The sequence below is a fragment of the Sciurus carolinensis genome, chromosome 2, assembly GCF_902686445.1.
Source record: "Sciurus carolinensis chromosome 2, mSciCar1.2, whole genome shotgun sequence".
Lineage (NCBI taxonomy): Eukaryota > Metazoa > Chordata > Mammalia > Rodentia > Sciuridae > Sciurus > Sciurus carolinensis.
This window is the reverse complement of record NC_062214.1, coordinates 39,607,493-39,628,715: the sequence shown is the minus strand read 5'-3', so window position 1 is coordinate 39,628,715 and position 21,223 is coordinate 39,607,493. Positions and strand designations below refer to the sequence as shown.

At 35.9% G+C, this 21,223-nt stretch overlaps 1 protein-coding gene and 1 pseudogene across 3 annotated transcripts in view; one reads left to right on the top strand and one right to left on the bottom strand.

The window, feature by feature from the left end:
- Positions 1–21,223, bottom strand: part of Macrod2 (mono-ADP ribosylhydrolase 2) — a 2,075,735-nt gene that overhangs the window by 1,311,939 nt on the left and 742,573 nt on the right. The window lies entirely within an intron of this gene.
- Positions 14,949–15,557, top strand: LOC124972859 (actin-related protein 2/3 complex subunit 3-like; annotated as a pseudogene).

The following is a 21,223-nucleotide window of genomic DNA, read 5'->3' as shown; positions in this document are numbered from 1 at the left end:
CATGTGCATGCTAGAGCTTCACTACTGATCTATATCTCCAGTCTTTTGGGGCAAAATTAAAAAAAAAAAAAAAAAAAGTCAACATGCTTATAAAACAAGAGACTGCAAGGTGGAAGATGAGATGAATGAAAAAGTGGAGGCCAAGTCTTGAAGGCTATGTTAAGGGATTGGAAGTAGCAGCAAATGTAAGAATATCAGTATAGGCCAAGCTGAGAACTTTTTTGGCAGGTGATGGTCTGTGTTTTGTAACAATCATTCTGGCTGTGCTAGGGAGAAAGGAGCAGATGGAGGCGAAGATGGACCATAGGTAGATGAGATAGGGGCTACTGTACACAGTCTGAGTGGCAGCAGGTGGTAAGGAGTGTATTGGACAGGCCCTCAGTCTGCTCACTGCAGTAGGGACATATGTGTTGTCTTACTCTTCACCTGTAGACATCCATCCTGTCCTGCACTCTCCTGCCTGAATAATAATCTTAAAGCACAACTCTGCTTATGTCCCTTTTCTGTTTGCCATGGCCCCAACCAAAAGGCTCAGTCTACCCTGCCTTCAACTTGATGGCAACCTACTTTAGATTTCTTTACTTACTCTCTGTGCAAAGCTCCACTCTCTCCAAAGTGGTTTATTCAACTCCCTGTTTTTGTTAGTGTCCTTTGAACCATTTGGGATACCTTTTGCCTCCTACTGTACTACTTTTCTTTACACATACTTTTTTCAGGCCTGAACTAATCTCTCATCTGTCCTCATTTTCTGCCGATCCTTCCGATTTAGCTTAACTCCTTGTTTTCTACTAAGAGTTCTCAGATCACTGAAATACAATACACAGGTCTCAACTTCTACCACATTTTGTGTTCCAGTCTTCCTCCCTTATCCACAGGGACATATTCCAAGATCCCCAGTCAATACCTGAAATTGCAGAGTTCAGAGAATTTTTTATATATTGTGTTTTTCCATATGCATACATAATTGTGATAAAGATAATTTATAAATTAGGTATGGAAAGAGATTAACAACAAGAGCTAATGATAAAATTAAATAATTATATGCTATCATAAAAGTTATTTAAAGCTTATGAAATATTTATTTTTATAATTTTACATTTAATATATTTAGGCCACAGTTAACTATGGGTAACTGAAACAGCAGAAAATACAACTATGTATGTGGGGGCTCTACTGTGTTTGCCTATTAATTCATTTTGTTATACCAAATTTTTAATTCTTTCTATATGTGTATGTTCTATTTTAGTTTATAAGGCATGGCTTGCAGGAACCATATTGTGCATTTCTCCTGTCTTTACAGCATCTGCACAATGCTTTGTACATACTAGGTCTTCAGGGGATATGCACTACTTAAAATTTGCAATGAGATTAGCCTGACTTTACCCATGTCAGTAGGAAGGAGTTTTGAAAAACTTGATATAATTTATTTAACCAGTTATAAAATTCATGGTGTAACATATATCAAGTGGCAAAATTCCCCAAGTAATATCAAATATGAATCTTCAGTGATAAGTCTGGATTTGCCAAAGGAAAAAGGTTTTATATTACAAAAAAAAAAAAAAAAAAACAAAAACAAACAAACAAAAAGAAAAGAAAAGAAACCTACAAAACCAGATCTGTATTCAAATCCTGGCTCAACTACTATATTCAAAGAGATCTTGATCCAGTTTTTAATTCTCTAAAATTCTATGATCTCACTCATGTGAAAAATGGCAAAAGTTGTATCTACTCACAAGACTGTATGTAAAGATATAATACAAGTCTGAGAAACCATCCAGCAAGCTACATTTTATTGGTATTAAAAAAAAAAAAATAAGCCAGTACTTTCTCCTCAACTCCTCTCCTGCCTCCACCCTAAACACATATATTTTCACGCGCATACTGAAACACACTCAAACACCCAGGCCTTTAATCCTTCCTTTAGTTGTAGTTTCTGACTACACCGATTTCTCAAATTTATTATCTAATTCTTTTTGAATCTCCTTTCATCCTCTTCTTATTTTGATGATCGTCAAACAATAAAAACTTAAAATGAAAAAGAACGAGTATTGATAACCTTTTCAATATACAGGTTATCCTACTGAATGTAAACAGGAAGGGTAAGAATTTCTATCAAATGTCCTTCCTATTGTCTGATAAGCAAACATTTCTGAACCAAGCCATTAATCCCCCTATTATATTCTCATTCCAACAGTCTGAGTGAGACTAGACATTAAAAAAAAAAAAAAAATAGTTGAAAGATTAGGAGATACCAGCAATTCAAGCTTACAAAAAGTCTCTGAATGCCCAAGAAACAAAAAAGGTTGACCTTTCTCATTAAAATATATTCCAGTCAGTTCTAAGTCTGAAGGCATCATGTAATGTTTATTTGAAATGTTTGGATACAAGAGGTGTAGTAAAATAGCCAAAACAACAGTGGCCCCATTGACACTAGCTTCTCTAAGTGTCCCAACAATGACCATTCCCTTAAGAACTGTAGGTATGCAGGGCATTTGCAATGTTTCAGGAATTATAATAAACAGAAGAGGAATGACGGCCAGGTCCAACTCTCGGTATCAATCACTTTTTAGATGTGTATTATTTTATGTCACATGAAAACAAGCAGGCACTGCTATGTGGCTGCTTACCAAGATTCTGGCACAAAGTCCACATTGGTTGTTATATTCCTTATTCATTTTTCATAATGCAAACTAATTTTTTATGTATCACTGGCATTGGGCCATAAATTTCTTATTTAAAAAAATTCTGTACAGAAGTATAGGAATGAACTAAATATGTATGTGACTCTAACCTAGGGAAATATTAAAAAAAAAAAAAAAACACACACAAACACAACTAAAAATTGACATAAATTGACCCAACCTTGAAAAGATTGTGTGTGAAATTAGCCTGAATTTGAGTTTTTCATTATACATTATTTTTAAAAGAGTTTTGTTCTCTAGTTTCATTAAACCTCTGACATGAGAAAGTGTTTCATACAGATAGAAGATATCTGGGCAGCACTTAAGGAATCGACTAACAGTGGCTTAGCTAGCTCCAACGCAATTCCTATTAGAACGAAAAATAAATAGACAAAGTGCCAAACTCAAAATCGTTCTCTTACAGAGATAAACTGTAAGTGCTCTACAGAAAGTGAAAACAGCTCTCCAGGGAATGCTTGGGATTTGGGCAAAAGAACAATACAACCGTTCTGTAAGTCAGTTGGAAATACTTCAGGGGGAAAGTCAGAAGAGTTATGAGAAAAGAGCTGCCAGAGGGTGGAGTTGAAGGGATGGTACCCACTTAGTTCTCTGATCTTTTAGAGAAAGATCAGGTCAGTTCTGAAAAGGAAACAAAGAAACCATATGATGAATGTGAATCCCACTGGTAACAGGAAGGTTAATTTTATGTTTAAAGTCTTTGGGAATATATAAACAACCACCTAGTCTTTGGGATTAATAACAATTCAATGCTTTAAGAAAAGTGAATTTCTTGAACACGACTAATAATTTATACACTCTGCTTTTGCCAAATCTATATGATGTAATGATTAACTTGGATGTTTCCAACTTCTTCAACAACATTGAAAATGATTCCTGAAGAACTACAGAACAAAGATGAAGACATGATTTATTCCTCTTTTCCTTCAATGTAAAAGAAGCTGAAATTAACTTCAAAAGGATTTTCTGGGAGTTGTCATTATGCTTTAGCAAGAGACTCTAATAAATCAAGGATGGCTGTCTATTCTGAACAAAATATCTGGGGTGGCAGTGGAGATATTCATGACTGACTCCAGAGAAATCTGAGCAACTCTCTCAATCCTTAGAGTACCAACAAGTCTCAGCTTGAATTTACAAGTTAGCACTAAGCTTTCATATAATGCAAAAAAAAGATGAAAATGATCACATGCCGCCTTTCAGTTTTAACTCTAATACTCTTGGTAGAAAGTCTCTCCACTATGAACATGGAAGTACACAATCCCCTCAGATCAGCAGTGAGAATATGAACCCTTAGGTGAGATACCTGTGCAATCCACTTTTAGAAATAATTGTATGCTTACATGTGAAGGAGGAAAGTGGATTCCAATTAGCAAAAACCTTGACCAAGTTCAGTTGAATTTGTTTGTTCAGAACAATTTAAAAATATTGGCCAGTAAGAATGAGTAGATAAAGGAAGTAAAATTGAAAATCAAAAACATAAAACTATGAGTGCATCGTATGATCAAAAAGAGCACAAAAAGGCAATGAGGGAACATACAAAACCCAAGATACCAAATGAGCTCTATTGAATCATGTTAAGAAGATACCTTAACTTTCAAATTTTCCCCAAAGGCACACTCAATACACAACATGGAAAAATCTGAAACTCTTCTTTGAGTATTTATTGAAGCAATGACTATTTGGGGAATTCTACATATGTGACAACAAGTCCTAAGCTTATCTTTTTTCTTCATTATACAAGATAGAGTGGTATACCAAATATTTACTGTACCCTTCTCTTTTACTTCTTAAAATGACTGAAAGCATTGAACATCTTGAAAATCCAGTTAAAGGAACTTATTGAATGTTTGTTGCCTGTCATCAGCCCAAGACTGAAGAGATAAAACAAGAGTACAATCTTCAGATGGGCAGGACTTTATCACCTGCTGTAGATACATGCTCTGTTTTCCTATTGATTATGATATCAATTCTTGTCAAGAATATATATCAGAAGGTTCTGATTTAACCACTCAAGGCCAAACATCACCTATTTCCTCATTCTCAGAGGTATTCAAGGTACTTTGCCTCATCAAGTTGTGAATTATCTTTTGAGTGTTGCTGTCTCTAGAGTTGCATTATACCGTTTCTTTCATATTAGATCTGTTATCACTCAAATGACTAAAGAAATAGTTCTGTTCTATGTGAAGACATAAAAATATAGCTAATCAATTAGGAAATATGTTTGAAAATATAAAATTAATATTTTTATTATTAAAAGATGAATTTTAGACACTAACATATTGATGAACATGTGGAAACCCCACATTTATCCAAATCAGAAAGGGATGTTAGACTTGAATGAATTTTTCAGAAAATTCAATGTTATAAATTAATGATCAAAACTTGTAATTTAAAACATGACCCAAAAATATTTTACATGTATTTGTGTTTAAATAATTAATGGCAAGAATCTGAAATAACTTTCCTATGTACATATGTGAACGCAGCACAGTGAATCTCAATATCATGTACATCCACAAGACTGGGACCCTATTTAGAATAAGATATATTCCATGTTTGTATAAATACATCAAAATATATTATACTGTCATATATAACTAAAGAGAACAAATAAAAAAAATTAAAAAATAGTCTAAGGTAGATAAGTTAATATTATCTTAATAACTTATTCAACATGGTAACATGAAATAATTATGCAGTTTTTTAGCTACATGATGTTCAAGGGTCAGATGTCATCTCTTACAGAATGCAGCCAGGCATTCTTTACTAGCAATACCCATTTCTGTATTTACTGCTTCTAATTTGTGGTGAGAAATTTAATGTCAAACCCATTGAACTGGAATCTAAATACATGTATTTTGGATTAGGATGTATGTTGGACATTGATGTTTGAGGAAACCACTAAAGAGTAAAGTCTGAAAATTTAGTGCATAACATCTACTTTTAGACATCCAAACATTTTCTTTACTTTATGTGTGGGTGTGTGTGAGAAAGAGTGGGTGTTTCTGTGTGTGTGAGAATGTGTTTATTCTAGATGCATGTGTAAAATACTTGCATCCACAGACTTTATGCCCTCCCTCCCTAAAGATGTCTTCTACAACTAAAATACCAAGATTTTGATCAATGTCTCCCAAATTAGCTTTCACAAAAGAAAGAAAGAAGGAAAGTGTGTGCGCGCGCGCACACACACACACACACACACACACACACACACACACACATTATTAAGCCTGTAGAGAAATGCTTTGAGGTGTTACATTTCTAATTCTCGGTTAGAGTTAACACAGGCATATGCTTTTGTTCATTCCTTCTTATGCCCAAAATGCATGTTAGCCAGAAAATTGTCTTCATACTTAAAGTCTTGGACATAAAGTGTAGGGAATGGGCCCATCACCCCACACTAACTAACAATGCAAACAAGTCCAAACCCAGACACTAATGATGATCACTAGATAAGAAAGAAATGACCATCATAAATGGTTCTGAAGAAAAGCCCTGAACTTAAATTAGAGAACAATGGATACTATTTTAACTTATATCCCTAATTAACACTGGGCTCACAAGTGATCGATCTCTCAACCAATCCTTCCCTATTCTTATTAATAGCAAATAGTTTCCAGGAATTAGTCAATTTTAAATCCTGCTTATCGCTTTTATTTATAAGGAAAGTTTCATTAGAATACAGATACACTCATTCAGGGTTTGAGATATAGCTCAGTTGGCAGAGTGCTTGCCTCACATGCCCAAGGCTCTGGGTTCAATACCCAGCACCATGAAACAAAAAAACAAACAAAAATAAAACAGATATACCTACTCTTGTTATATTACCTGGCTGGTGTCATGCTACCAAATAAGACTAACAAAGCTGAACATACTTTACTGTCTGGCTCTTTACAGAAAAGTCTCTCTACACCAATATATAATAAAAGGTTATCAGGAAGATTAACTGTCATAATGAATAGGAAGGAGGTGGAAATGCTATTACTACTTAATACTGATAGCACAATACCTAAAACTTGATAGGCACTAAGTGTTGTACACATCATCTCATTTAATTCTTATGACAATCCAGAGTTAATGACTATCATATAACTCTTTTATAGATGAGGATACAGATTTAGAGCTCAGTAATTTTCTAAGCACATACAGTTATGGTTAAATTGAAGAGACCAGTATTAAATCACAGGTTCCAAATCTAGTGTTCTTAACCCTGAAGTATATTGTCTACATATATGGAAAACTGCTAGAAATAACAGGAGTTTTAGTAATTCAAAAATTATTGGCATTACTATAAGGTAGATCTTCTCTATCTTATATAGGTATTTGTGATTTGGTTATAAGGTTCCAATCAAAAATAAAAATTAATCTTGCTGCATCTGAACTTGACACTCCCAAAGTAGGTACCCAGGAAATTTTCAACCGCCTTTGTAACTACAGTAAGTAAACCTCAAAGAAAAAACAAACTCTACAATCCTGTAGCTACAATAAAAAATGAAAATCAAGGTTATGGTATATTTCATTCTCTAAGGAAGCAAGACAGTATGACTTTTCTCTACCTCATAGAAACACAGACCCTGCCCTTATTTATACCTTCAGAAAGAAAACTAAGGCTCTTCAATGGAAATATTAGCATTAATATATATGTGAAAAATAAAGTATCCTATTTAAATTGGTTCATATTTAGAACCAGCATGACTTAGAATTATTTGGAGCCTGCTACTGTGGGTCACCTGGATAAATGGCTGGCTCCTTGTCACCCCTATCCTCATGTCTTATACCCTATGCTCATACATATTTTACCTATTACAAATACACACACATCCTATACTATCAAACTTTTTCCACAAAGCTTTCTGGATGCAGCAATGGGCAGGAAACTCTCTATGGCTGCCATCCCGGACTCTTCGGAGATGATGGAACTATGCTCAATTCTACAATCAATGCCACACATTTCAAACGGAGAGGAGTAAACAATTTTATAATATCTGGTATTCTAGTCTTTCACCTTTGTGAACCTCACCAACCTGCTCAGTAAGGAGAAAGAAGATTGAGAGGAAAAAAGAAAAAGGAAGGAAAGAATTGGTGCCTTGCATCTAAAATCTTAGCTTCTAGATTTCTGCATCCTATTTTATGAACTCCATATGCAGGATATTATTTATTTATTCACCATATTTCAGGCAAACAGCTTTTTCACATTAGCACCAAATAAGTTAAAATTAGAATGGGGGTTGCATTGACAGAGGACACTTTCTGCAATTGTGTTCTGTGCTGTTTGCTTTCTGCCAACAAGCAGAGACAACTGTGATGAACTATGGAGTCACCTGGGGGACAGTGATGAAGTCAATTCAGGAAGAATCAAGCAGAGAAGGAGGAAAGGCCTCATCTGCCCAGCCAGGTTGTGAACAGCATAAGAACTAATCTAGGAATTAAGATTTTTAGAACATATTTTACAAGAACAGTAGTCAGTAAACAGGTTGAAACAAATAATTAATAAAATGCTTCACCGTCTGAAGAGAAGTAAGAGGCCATAGGAGATTAAAAAAAATGTAAAAACTAAAACATTCATATTCAAAACTAAAACATTCATATTCAAAAACCAAAGCATTCATATTCAGAAGCAGTCATTCACTGGTTAAACAAACCATAAACTGTCAATTTCACTCATTTGAATTCTTCTACCAATTTTTAACCACATGAAATATTGAACCAACATAAAATGGGAAAATATAAAAGGTCACAGAATTTTAAAATGCTCTTTCAGTCGGGATGAGTCTGAGGAAGGGAAGAAGAAAAAGAGGGAAGAAGGAAATCCCAGCTTATAGGAGGAGAAGTGGTAAAAATAATTGAGGCAGAACATTTATAATCATTAATATTTGAGTTTGTTTTTAACTTCATAAGATCATGACAATAACTGTAATTTTAAATAGATCCATAGCTTTGTTTTTAAAGGCATCAGATAAAAATTCTAATAGCTACTACAACACATTTTTATTCCCAGTTGTTTTTGCCAATTTATCAGAATTGTTCTGAAAGTTTGGCTAGAATGAGAGTATATCTTGATATTACCCCCAGCACAACCCCCAATCTGTAACCTGACTTCGGGCCTATAAGAGGTCATCAAAAACCAGAAGCCTAGTGTAAAATTATTTAAATGGCAGAGAAATCCAAGAGAGAAGGCTGGCATCCACTCAATCAGTATGAACTTATTAAAACAAAATTATTCATTCAGTCATAATTTATTCTTCTTGGCTATTCAATGGTTATTTACTACATGTACACATTCTGCATTAGTTCCATGAGGGTCACTGAGGGGCATTAAAAATAAAAGTAAGTTTTAAGATTTCTGGCTTTTAGAGTTTATGCTTGGGAGAAGGAGGTATACAAAAGGAAAATCGCTAATGTAGGGGGAGAAATGGGGAAATATAGGTCAAAGGATGCAATGCAGCAGATACGAAGAATGAACAAATCTAAGGATCTAATGTACAATATGAGAAATACAGTCAATAATGTTGTATTCAGGATTTTTGCCAGATAAATACATTTTATCTGCTCTTGCCACAAAATAAATAAAAAGGATTATTGTGTCACATATGGATATTAATTTGCTTTACCATTATTTATATGAATCATATGTTGTATTTCATATATACACAGATGTGTGTGTGTGTGTGTGTGTGTGTGTGTGTGTGTGTGTGTGTGTTTCGTTTAAAAGAGAGAATGATGTTAAAGAGGTTACAGTGAAATGGTCATCTACAATGCAGACCCTCAAAAGAATGCTATTTCTACCAGACCTCAAATAGATTCCTAGCTTCCAGAGTTGTGAGAAATAAGTATTAGCTGTTTAAATCCCCTCCAAAAAAAAGTGGGGGAAGAGGTTGGGCAGAGAGGGTGTTGGGGCAGAGAGGGGGTGGGGCAGAGAGGGAGAAAGTCATTGCAGCCTTGCCCTATTGATTCACATGACAAATATTGCAAGCCCTCAGAGCATTTCCATGTGCTTTGAGTGTGAGCAGGTCAGGAAGAGCTAGAGGTAGAACAGCCGGGACTTAAATCAGGTTGATCTGTTTTAGTCAATTTTTTTGCTGCTGTGATTTAATGACCCAACCAACACAACTGTAGAGGAGAAAAAGTTTATTTGGGGGCTCACAGTTTCCAAGGTTTCAATACACAGACAGCAGGCTCCATTTTGGGGGGCTTGAGGTGAGGCAGAACATCATGGTGGAAGAGTGTGGCAGAGGGAAGCAGCTCTTATGGTAATCAGAAAGCAGAGAGAGGTCTCCACTTGCCAACTACAAATATATACCCTCAAACCACACCCTGATTTCCACCTCCTCCAGTCACTCCCTACCACTTTAGTTACCACTCAGTTAAGCCCTATCAGGGGATTAATCCACTAATTAGGTTAAGTCTAAAATTTGATCATTTCTCCTCCAAACTTTCTTGCATTATCTCATAGGTGAGCTTTAGGGGAACACCACATCTAAATCATAACAATCTCTATGTTTGGGATTCCTCAGAAAACAGATCTTGACACAGGAAACTCAGGTGACCTTGGGAAACCAAGGCCAAAAGTGGAGAAGTGAGACAGGAGAATGGATGGGACCATATATATATATATAGGGCTATTGTTATTACCACCTGCAGGTAACTGGAGCCTGGTGCCTCTTGAAAATTCTGAAGGCCTCTTGATGAATAATTATTCCACCAAAGAAGCAAGAGAAGTAGGGTGTTTATAGAGTCAGGAATAGGCAATGATAAGTCAAATCTCCCCCCCAAAACCAAATGTCTGGAATTAAGAATAGACACTATCTTCAGAGGCAGCAGGGCAGCAGTTGAGGGATAATGAGACTTAACTCTTCACTCAGAGTTGAGTTTATTAAACCACACACTTGTTTATAGGGACTTCATAAAGCATAGGCTTGAATTATCTGTTAGCAGAATTTATCACTATTTTTCAAATTCATGGTAAAGGTTGTTACTCTTTTAAAAATTTAATTCTCAAAAATAGTCCTGATATCCCATTTCCCATCTTATCTTACTTGTCCCAGAAAGATGAGTCAGGTATCTCAACAGTTTGCCATGCCACAGAACCTATTTTTACTAATTAGAAAGCCCACTCTGAATGTCTAATGTTCTATTTTATTGCACAGCCCCTCCCAACCATCGACCTCACTCCAGGAGGCACACATGTGTAAGACAATCTGTACCAAAAAATGTTCATTTCAACACTACTTGTAACGGGACACAATTGGAAATAGCTAAGCACTTCTTGATATAAAAATGAATAAAATATGACATATCTAGAAGACAGAATTAACTATAGTAGGTAAGAATGAATTATAGTTAGATCACGATGGAGTGGTTTCAAAAATATATCAAATGAAAAGGCAAAGCAACAGTGTAATCTACACTACATGAGGTCTTTTGTACATAAAACCAGTGTACATGGTTAATGGATATTTCTATTTCTTTGGTAGAAACATGATATAGAAGGTATAAGACCATATCCAGCTCTTAGGATAGGGAAAAGGGTGGAAAGAGGAAAAAAAAGGGGTTGTGGAATAGAACATTGTGAGAAACAACTTGTTCTTTTATATAAAAAAGAATGAAAATCAAAAGGCCAAAATTTCAATATTTTAAAAATTCTTAGTGACTAATGCATGAGTATTTGCTGTTTTTTGAAATACTTTTATGAGGGTCCTTTTAGGTTGAATATGATATTCTAAGTAGTATCAATTTTCATAGAAAAGGGAAAGAAAGCCAACAGAGAAATGGTATCAATGAAATCAGTTCACATATTTGCAAATCTTCATGTTCACGACTAAGGATGGGATAAAAATCTTGCTTACAAGTGCAGAGATCTTGAAAAGAGCTACTCAAGTTTGAATTCTCTACATTTACAAACTGTGTGATCTCAGGGAAGTTATTTAACCTCTGTGCCTGATTTTTCTTGAATGTAGCAGTACCTACCACACAGGGTTGCTTTGAGAATTAAAAGGAACTATATATTGCAGAAGAAATCTAGAACAGTGCCTGCCACACAGAGAGCTCATGTGGAAATCATCACAAACTTAGCTGGACTTTCTGAGTCTTCTATACAAGAGTATTTCTCTTTTTAGTCAAACTACCTTTGATACACTGATATGATAATTAGTCATAAGAAGAGAAGATTGCATGGGCTCTCATCTGTAGCACCAAGTCCTGCTTTACAGCACAAAGTACTAATGAATTGCAACAGCAAAGTTCCTATTCATTCATTTAATAAGTTAAAATCTCATTATAATGTCATTTACTGTGCAGTGCAATTCAGCACAAGGGATTTCTCTTGGGTCCCAGCTAGAAGGATTTAATTACTGGATTACTAAGAGGACTTTTCAATCAAGTGGTAACACCTATGAGGCAAATTTGAAGGACAGAGTTATCAATAGAGTCCAGAAACATGTTTTTAGGAGTAAGAACATGTAAGACCTCAAACAGCCTAGTCGAGATAGAATGAAAAAGAAAGTGAGTGATATGTAAAGCATGTATTTGAATTATAAGATATAGGAGGAAAGTACCTACAGAATATATATACATATTAATGACATAAAATAATACAACAGGAATGAAAGAAATCTGAGTCCTATATGGATAAAGAAATCTTTAGACCTGGGGATATAGCTCAATTGGTAGATTGCTTGCCTCACATGCATAAGGCCCTGGGTTCAATCCCCAGCACCACAAAAAAAAAAAAAAGGAAGAAACCTTTATTTGTGTTCATTTAAAGGTAAATATAAATACGAGAATACTGATTCCCACTTTTATTTTGTACATTTTTATATATCATGTTTTAGCACATTTTCTGTTCCTCTTTTAAGAAGTAAGCATCATGACCACAAATGATCTCTTGTAGAGGGGAGGAAAGTAAGTTGAGTATCTCAAAGTTTTGCCTTGCTACACAATCTATTTTTATTAATTAGAAAGTCCACTCCAAAAGTTCAAGATAGCAGATTCTAGGCTGTCAACCATAAGCCCTTTTTCTAAGAGGAAGAAGAAGAGATTACTTTGGCAAGCCAGCTCGCTTCTATGGTCCCAGCAGTGCCAGTTTCTATTCTGAAAGTTAAGTGTACACGTTTGATATGTAGATTATAACTATGTTAGAGTCCAAATCAGCATACATCAAAAAGTACCAATATCCACACAGGAAAATGTATTTTACTACTGTAAGCAACTTAGTTCTACTATTGGATTTTGTACAACAAGCAGCTGGAGTGACATTAAATAAATGCACATATCATGAAATCCCTTTTCCCCACAAAGTAGCAAAGATTTTGCCTATCTACCTGCCCTGTCCCTCACACTCATGCTTTAATGGTGAAAGAATGAGCTTACTCATCTATGTCCAAATATAATTAGTTAAGTGATATTCACTTTCACAAAAGGAACTTTTGTTTCACTTTGTTAGATATTAAATTATGGTTTAAAACCTCCATCATTTACATTTTTGAAACACTTTTATTAAATTCAGTTTATGTCACGAAATTTAATGCAATTTTAAAAATATAACATCCAGTACTCTTTCATTATCAGAAGATGCTAAACATAAGTTTGTTTTTAACTATAGTGTGTATATGTATATATTGCACACATACACACCATAGTTAAAGCTCATCTCTCAATGAATACTCATCCAACTCTTTCAATAAAAGGAGACATTAATATCAACTTCTAGATTTCAAGTTATGTGATGAAATTGAATACTTATAGAAATTAGTTTTCATGTATATATGGGGATACCTACTTAGCCTATATAATTAAGAATAATTATGCACAAAGTTCAAGTTTGTGAGATTGTCTTCCTTATAAAAAAAAAAGAAAATTCTATCTCTGTCAAATTAATATGCTCTCACCTGACTATCATGCTATTTTATTTTCTGCCCCCAAATATCAAATAACTTTGGGAAGGGGTCTACAAAAGTAGAAATGGCCTAGCTTGTTCTGACATAAAATAATAGATTTCTCATGATGCCGCAAGGACCCTAGATTGCTATTTGTTTTGTTTTGTTTTAATTATTTATTTATTTTTCTATTTTTTACAGACTGCATTTTGATTCATTGTACACAAATGGGGCACATCATTTCATTTCTATGGTTGTGCATGATGTAGATTCATACCATTCGTGTAATCATACATTTACATAGGGTAACAATATCTTTCTCATCCCACCATTTTTCATAACCCTCTCCCTCTCATTTCCTTCCTCATAATCTAAAGTTCCTCCATTCTTCTCTCACTCCCCGCTCCCCCACCCCCATTATATATCATTCTCCACTTATCAGGGAAAACATTCGGCCTTTGTTTTTTTTTGGGATTGGCTTATTTCACTTAGCATGATATTCTCCAATTCCATCCATTTATTTGCAAATGCCATAATATTATTATTCTTTATGGCTGAATAATATTCCATTGTATATATATACCACAGTTTCTTTATCCATTCATCTGTTGAAGAGCATCTAGGTTGATTCCACAATCTAGCTATTGTGAATTGAGCTGCTATAAACATTGATGTGGCTGCTATTTGTAAACAACGAATTATAAAACTTTATTATGTCTCATAAAGTCTGAAAGTTTGAATACAAAGGAAACAAGCATGAATATTTTCTCACACATTTATGACATTTTGTAAGAACTTGCACGAGAAATCTCCATCAGAAAGGACTGTTGTAACACATTTCAAACTCATAAAATTAGCACTGTATTTCAATGATGCTTAACAATAAAGTGACCTTAGAAATCATCTTTGAACACAGACTACCTAAAGGAAAGGACCTCATTATCAGTCCATTGGCTTTGGTTAGGGAGGTCGGAGCATGTTTCCCAAGTCACTGAAGTGCCTTAAACCTTCTTTCTTGCTTTATTTCAGCCGGACACTACTGCTTAAACTGTAGGGAGCTGAAAAGTAGGATAAGGTTGTGAAGATATGCAGTATGCCTGAAACATTCTTAGTAGATATGACAAATGTCAAATATGGACTTGACCTTCCCATATATTGATGCTATTTTTCCTGACTTATTTGTAATTACTAGTGAAGTTACTGAAAGAACCAAATGAACAGAGTAGGTAACCAAACATGCACGCTTAGGTGAGTTCTTTAAGTAACTCTGCCAATAATATAAATAGTCTGCCTACTCCGACCTGGTCCCCAGACCGGAAGTGCTGCTCTTTAACCAGGTCCTGCCCTTCTGGGTCGAAACACCGGCACCACCAAGATGCCAGCTTATCACTCTTCTCTCATGGACCCCGACACCAAACTCATTGGAAACACGGCCGGGTTACCTGTCAGAAGTCAGTTCATAGGACCTGCCCCTAGAGAGACAAAAGATACTGATACAAAAGTCAACTATTACGTCAAGGCCAATGTCTTCTTCAAAAACTATGAAATTAGGAATGAAACTGATAGGACCTTGATATATATCACCTTCTACATTTCTGAGTGTCAAAAGAAACTCCAAAAGTGCAATTCCAAAAGCCAAGCTGAGAAAGAAACGTATACCCTGGGAATCACTAATGTTCTCATTCCTGGAGAGCCTGGTTTTCCACTTAATGCAATTTATGCCAAACCTGCAAACAGACAGGAAGATGAAGTCATGTGAGCCTACCTACAGCAGCTAAGGCAAGAGACTGGACTGAGACTTTGTGAGAAAGATTTTGATCCTCAGAATGATAAACCCGGCAAGTGGTGGACTTGCTTTGTGAAGAGACAGTTCATGAACAAGAGTCCTTCAGGCAGTGAAGGGAGCCTGGGCAGCCACTGTCCCAAGTGCCTTGGACAGCATTTTACAGCAAGATGTATACAATCCTTTTTCTTTATTTCATAAAGTTTTATATAGAAGAGAAAAGAGAACATGTATTTACTTGAAAAGTTCTTGATCAAGAATTCTTGGGGATGGGGTGTGGGGGGTGAGTTGGTGAAGAGTAATTTGAAATTTTCTGCAGTATTAAGCTGATGCTTAATAAAAATAATAATAAAGAAATTTCTAACATTTCATGTAAAAAATAATATAAATAATTAAAGTTTCCTACACACACACATTTGTTCATTCATAAATGGTTTTCAATATTTCCTTAGGATATGAAGATATAACAGTAAACACTTGCTTTCATAAAGATTACATTCTAGTGGAAGAGACAACTGTTTAACAACAACAATAAAACACCCTCCCACATAAAACAAAAACAACCAAAAAAATCCTCTGATGGCTGTGGGCTGTGATGTCAACTAAAGCAGGGCCAAAAGGTAGAGTGATGGGTAACATTTTAGATAAAAGTGTCAGGGTAAGCTTACTGAAGAAACAACTAACATTTTATAGCTTTTACCTGGAGTCAGGCAGAGCTGAGCACTACACACACTTTAACCCGTGAAATCCACAACACCCATGTGAAGGCAAGGAAACTCTCATCCCCATTTCCACATGGGAAAATGGAGGCCAAAAGAAGTTAAATAACTTGCCCAAATCCAGAGTCTGAATTTGAGCCCAGAATGTTAGGTCCCAAAGTCCATGTTAGGTCCCAAAGTACATTTTATACAGCATAAATATCAATGAAAAGAACATTATGAAGTGGAAGAATATCTATTAAACACTGCGATATCTTTTCAGTGTAAGAGCCTCCAAACAAAATCTCCATGGAAAAGAACCACAGACTAAAAATCTGACGATGTAGATTTTTTTTTGCAGGGGAGGGGGATACAGGGGCACTCGATCACTGAGCCACATCTCCAGCTCTATTTTGTATTTTATTTAAAGACAGGGTCTCACTGAGTTGCTTAGTGCCTCGCTTTTGCAGGGGTTGGCTTTGAACTCCCAATCCTCCTGCCTCAGTTTCCTGAGCTGCTGGGACTATGGGCATGCTCCACCAAGCCTGGCACCATGAACAATTGAACAATTGAACAGGCTCCTGTCTGTTTTGAACAATATTCTTTCCCAAAAGATAAACCAAGCACATGGCACATACTAGGGAACCAATCAGTGCTTGTTGAACCAATTAAACTTTACCAAGTATGTACCAAAGAGGCAATGAGATGCAAAATATACAGTCTCAATCAAGATAAAAGTCCTTGCCTATTTCTTAATGGAAGAATCTGGCCTCGGTTGCTAAGAGTCATTTCTAGATTTCTTTCTAGCATTAAAATATTGTAATTGTGACATTCTTACCAAAAGCATACTATTCCCAAAGGTCTATCCTTTGAGGACAAATAAAAAGTTGCTAATTTACCATGATTAACAATAGAAACCTCTCACAGTCTGTAAAATAATGATCTCATATTTCTGAATGAAATGAAAGGAGAAAAATGTGAGTAAGAGGAGAAAAGACTATGATGATTTATCTCAAAAGAGGTATACACAATAGGACGTTTCTTGGAGTGCAGTATTAATGTGTTTGAAGTAACAGGTTTGGTGCCCATGACAACCAGTTCATTTGGCAGGTTGATAAATGTTCTTTGCAGACAACAAAGAATTTAAGGAAAAGTTGGAAATGTTAACACTTACCTGACATGAAGTTCTCTGAATTTTATGTCCTATGTGAATAGCTGCATGGAATGATCTCCTCACTACATGATATTGTATGTACAGAGCGCTGACTATTTAGAGGAATACATTTTGATATGGGGTTTCTCAATCTTTCACCATTCTTCTCATCATCCACTTATGCAGGTAGTGGATATTATTAGAAGGAAGATAACCAGGGTAACATCTGTTCATTTAAAGAAAGGGCAGGAAATTTCCTGAACATATAAAGGAGGAAGGCCCAATCCTGTCAACCTATCCAGCATAGTATCTAGTTTCCTTCTGGCTGTGCCTACAGGACACATACCAACAGATCTCCCAGGGAATCCTAGAGCCCGCCATGGCATCAACTACTTCCAAATTCTTCCAGACTGCTGTCCCAAACAGCTTCCCACACTGAACAAAATTCTTGAATTTCATAGTCACAAAACATATTACAAGGCCATAGGAAATACCTGAGCTCAGCAAAATGGGAATGGCATGCATGAAAAATGTCACATATATGTAAGTGACACACTGTACAAATTACATGGCTAATGTTAAAGCATGGACAAAGATCAACCAGCCATGTTAAGGAAAGACAATAGTTTGGCATGATGTGCCATGATGTAAGAAAGCAAACTTGAGGATATATAAAGGGAAGGGATTTCCACAATTGCCCTTTGCCCTCCACAGACCTTCAAATGGATAACTGGACTCCAAATGCAATACAGACACAGTTTGAAAGAGAGCTTGCAAAAATACTGTTAAGGCTGTCTTTGATGATTTTCACTAAGCAGAATAAACACAGAGAGGGAATAAATCTTTCCTCAAAATGTCACAGGTAGGAAGAGAAAAGCTTTAGAAGGCCTTAGGAAATTATAGGGATTTCACAAATAGCATGCCATTAGAAATGGAGCAAACTTTAGGTAGCTCTGAAAAATGAAGGAGCTAATGGGAAACATACCACCTGGTACAGCAAACAGATTTAGAAGGGCACTGCTACAAATGTAAATAGAAAGCTACCTCTGCTTCACTTAGCTTGTAGCATTAATACAGGGTAGAAGCCGAAATAATCCCCTACCAAATGAAAATAATTCCCATCAGTAAAAGGCATGTGAGTGGCAAGTATAAAGACTAAAAACACTTAAGGAATAGCAGGTACAAATTAATACTCAGTTGTATGCTTCTGCCTCTCTTGTTTACCTTCCAATGCTTCTTTACTAAGCAGGACTTTGAGTTCTTTGACTCTTTGTTTCTCCCACATGCTCTGAGATTTACATTCATAACTGTTTTCCACCTAGTACATACCTTATAATAAAGGTATGGCAAAAGCGTATGGATACATTTCTTGATATTAAGATAATTAAGTGTAACATTATCCCAAATTCTATTTTGCTTTCACTTTCCCCTTTAGGCCTGCCCCTCAGCAAGGCAGGTCATGCACTAAAAAAAGTTAACTGATATCAATGCTTCTGCAAATAAGCTTATTACGCTGCTTTATAAACTTTTTGGACATAATTTCTGTGTAAGTTATCTACTGCTCCATAACAAATAGCCCAAAATTTTAAGTAACAGCTATTACCTCTCATTTTCCTTAGGTCAGGATTTGGGAGGAGCTTAGTTGGATGGCTATAGCTCAGGGTTTCATCAGGTTGCAGTCAAACCCTCAGTCGGGGCTTCAGACATCTGTAATCTTGACTGAGACTGCAGGATGTGCTTCTAAGCTCACTTAGGTGGTTTGGGGCTGACTTTGGAAGATTCACTCTATGCTTACATACACTGTTGCAGGCAGACCTCAGTTCCTCACTACAGGGGCCTCTCCCAAGGCTGCCTGAGCTCCCTTACAACATGTTAGCTCGTCTTCCTCTCAAGTCTGCCTCCTTTACCCAGATAATGTGTTCTGGATTGCATGGTGACTCCAGAAAGATATGTCACTTTCCTGAGCACTAGAATCCATCAATGTGTACTCATTTGGGGGAAGAGAAAGAGAGGAGAGAGAGAGAGAGAGAGAGAGAGAGAGAGAGAGAGAGAGAGAGAGAGAGAGAGAGAGAGAGAGAGAAGGGGTGGGCATGGAGGGGAAGGAAGGAGGGAACTTTGTTGATGTTATTAAATTAAGAATCTCAAAACTTTGAGATCCTCTTAGAGTGAATCCTAGATCCAATGACAAGTTGTCATATCAGAGAAGAATAAATAAGAGAAAGATAGGGAAGACACTATGTGAAGACTGAAGCAATGATCAGATTTGCATTGTCATAAGCCAAGAAACACTGGGAGCCACTAGAAGCTGGAAGACACCAGGAGGCATTTTCCCCTAGAAACTTGAGGAGTGTGGCTATGCTGACACCTTGATTTCAGATCTCTGGCCTCCAGAACCTTAGAGAATAAATTTCTGTTGTTTCAATCCATCCAGTTTAGTAACTTGTTATGGCAATCTTAGGAATCCAATAGAGTGATATGAGACAAAGAGTGAGAAAAAGAGGGCACCCAAGATGGAAGTCACTATCTTTTAAACTAATCTCAGTAGTTTCCATTACTTGGACATTTTGTTCATTGGAAGGGAGTCATTATGTTCAGATCATGTTCAGAGCAAGAAGAATTTACCTCTACCTCTCTAGTGGAAAGGCATCAAAGATATGTGGACATATCTTTAAAACTGATAAAAGTTGTCATCTGAAGTCTCTCAAAATGATTTCTCAGTTGTCCCATTTCTCTGAGGTCAAGATACAGGAAAGAGGCAAGAACATGTCTGAGTTTCGAAGATATCATAGCATTTTTATTAATTCCTATCTGTGATTTCCATATATTCTCAGATACTGTCACCAATGTATATATTCAAAACATTACCAGTAAAGCACGTGAGGCCATAATTTATATGTAACTCATCTAAAATGTACCACATAAAATATGAAACTATTTTCTCAAAAGTATGTTCATGCACATCATCTTACTTAACAGATGATTAAATTCTCACAATACTCTTATGTGAGGATCAGCATGAACAAGAAACTGAAAGAAAATTTACTGCAGTAAATTTTAGCAGAAAGGTCACTACACTTTGAGGCAAGATACCCAGGTTCTCCTCTTGGCCCTGTCCCTCATCACATGATCCTATGAATTTTAAATAATCTTTCTGGGTCTCAGTTTTCTTATCTATAAAATCAAAGTCATATTAGGTGATCATTAAAATTCCTATCAGCTCCATAAGTCATAGCACTAGTTTTACTATTAATCACTTAATATTAATATGGAACTTTGTTATTCCATAACAAACTCTGCTGAGACAAGTATTACTATTCCTACATAATCATGTATGAGGGAAGACATGCTCAGAAATTGAAGAACTTAAACAATTAGAATATCCAGATTCAGAACATCTACCAATCTACTACCTTAACATTTAATGGTATAGACACAGAATTAATCTTATTATCTATAGTATGGAACTGGTTCCATCAATTTTTACAACTGGAAAAACCTATAATCAAGCCATACAGTAATCTAATACTTATTCTTTGGAATTAATTGTTTGGACAATACATTTACAAGCTCTGTGTAGGCTACTTTTAATAAAGTCATATGTTAGTAGCAGCTCAATGAACATCTTAGCACAAGGAGGAAAATCTTCATTTAACTCAGCATTCACTAATTTCAATAAATGTGTTCTGCTATCTCTGTGCATTAACTATTGTGGCCCTGAGATTAACCTTTCCCGTTTACTTATTCCTGACCTTAGAGCATACTAAATTACTCAAAGCCATTCTGATGGCTTTAATTTATGAGAACACCTTCACATATTCATCTTTTAAATCCTGAAAATGATTATCCCTGCACAACAGTGACTCTCTTTTTAATCTTAGCTGATAACTCTGATTAAACACATCCAAAGGCTGATTACCCCCACTGTGGTTAATGCTAGTGTCGCTGCTAACTACTTATTTCACAGCGGGAATTGCCTTCAAGAGCCCATTTACATTATTACCCAGAATTGATTTACA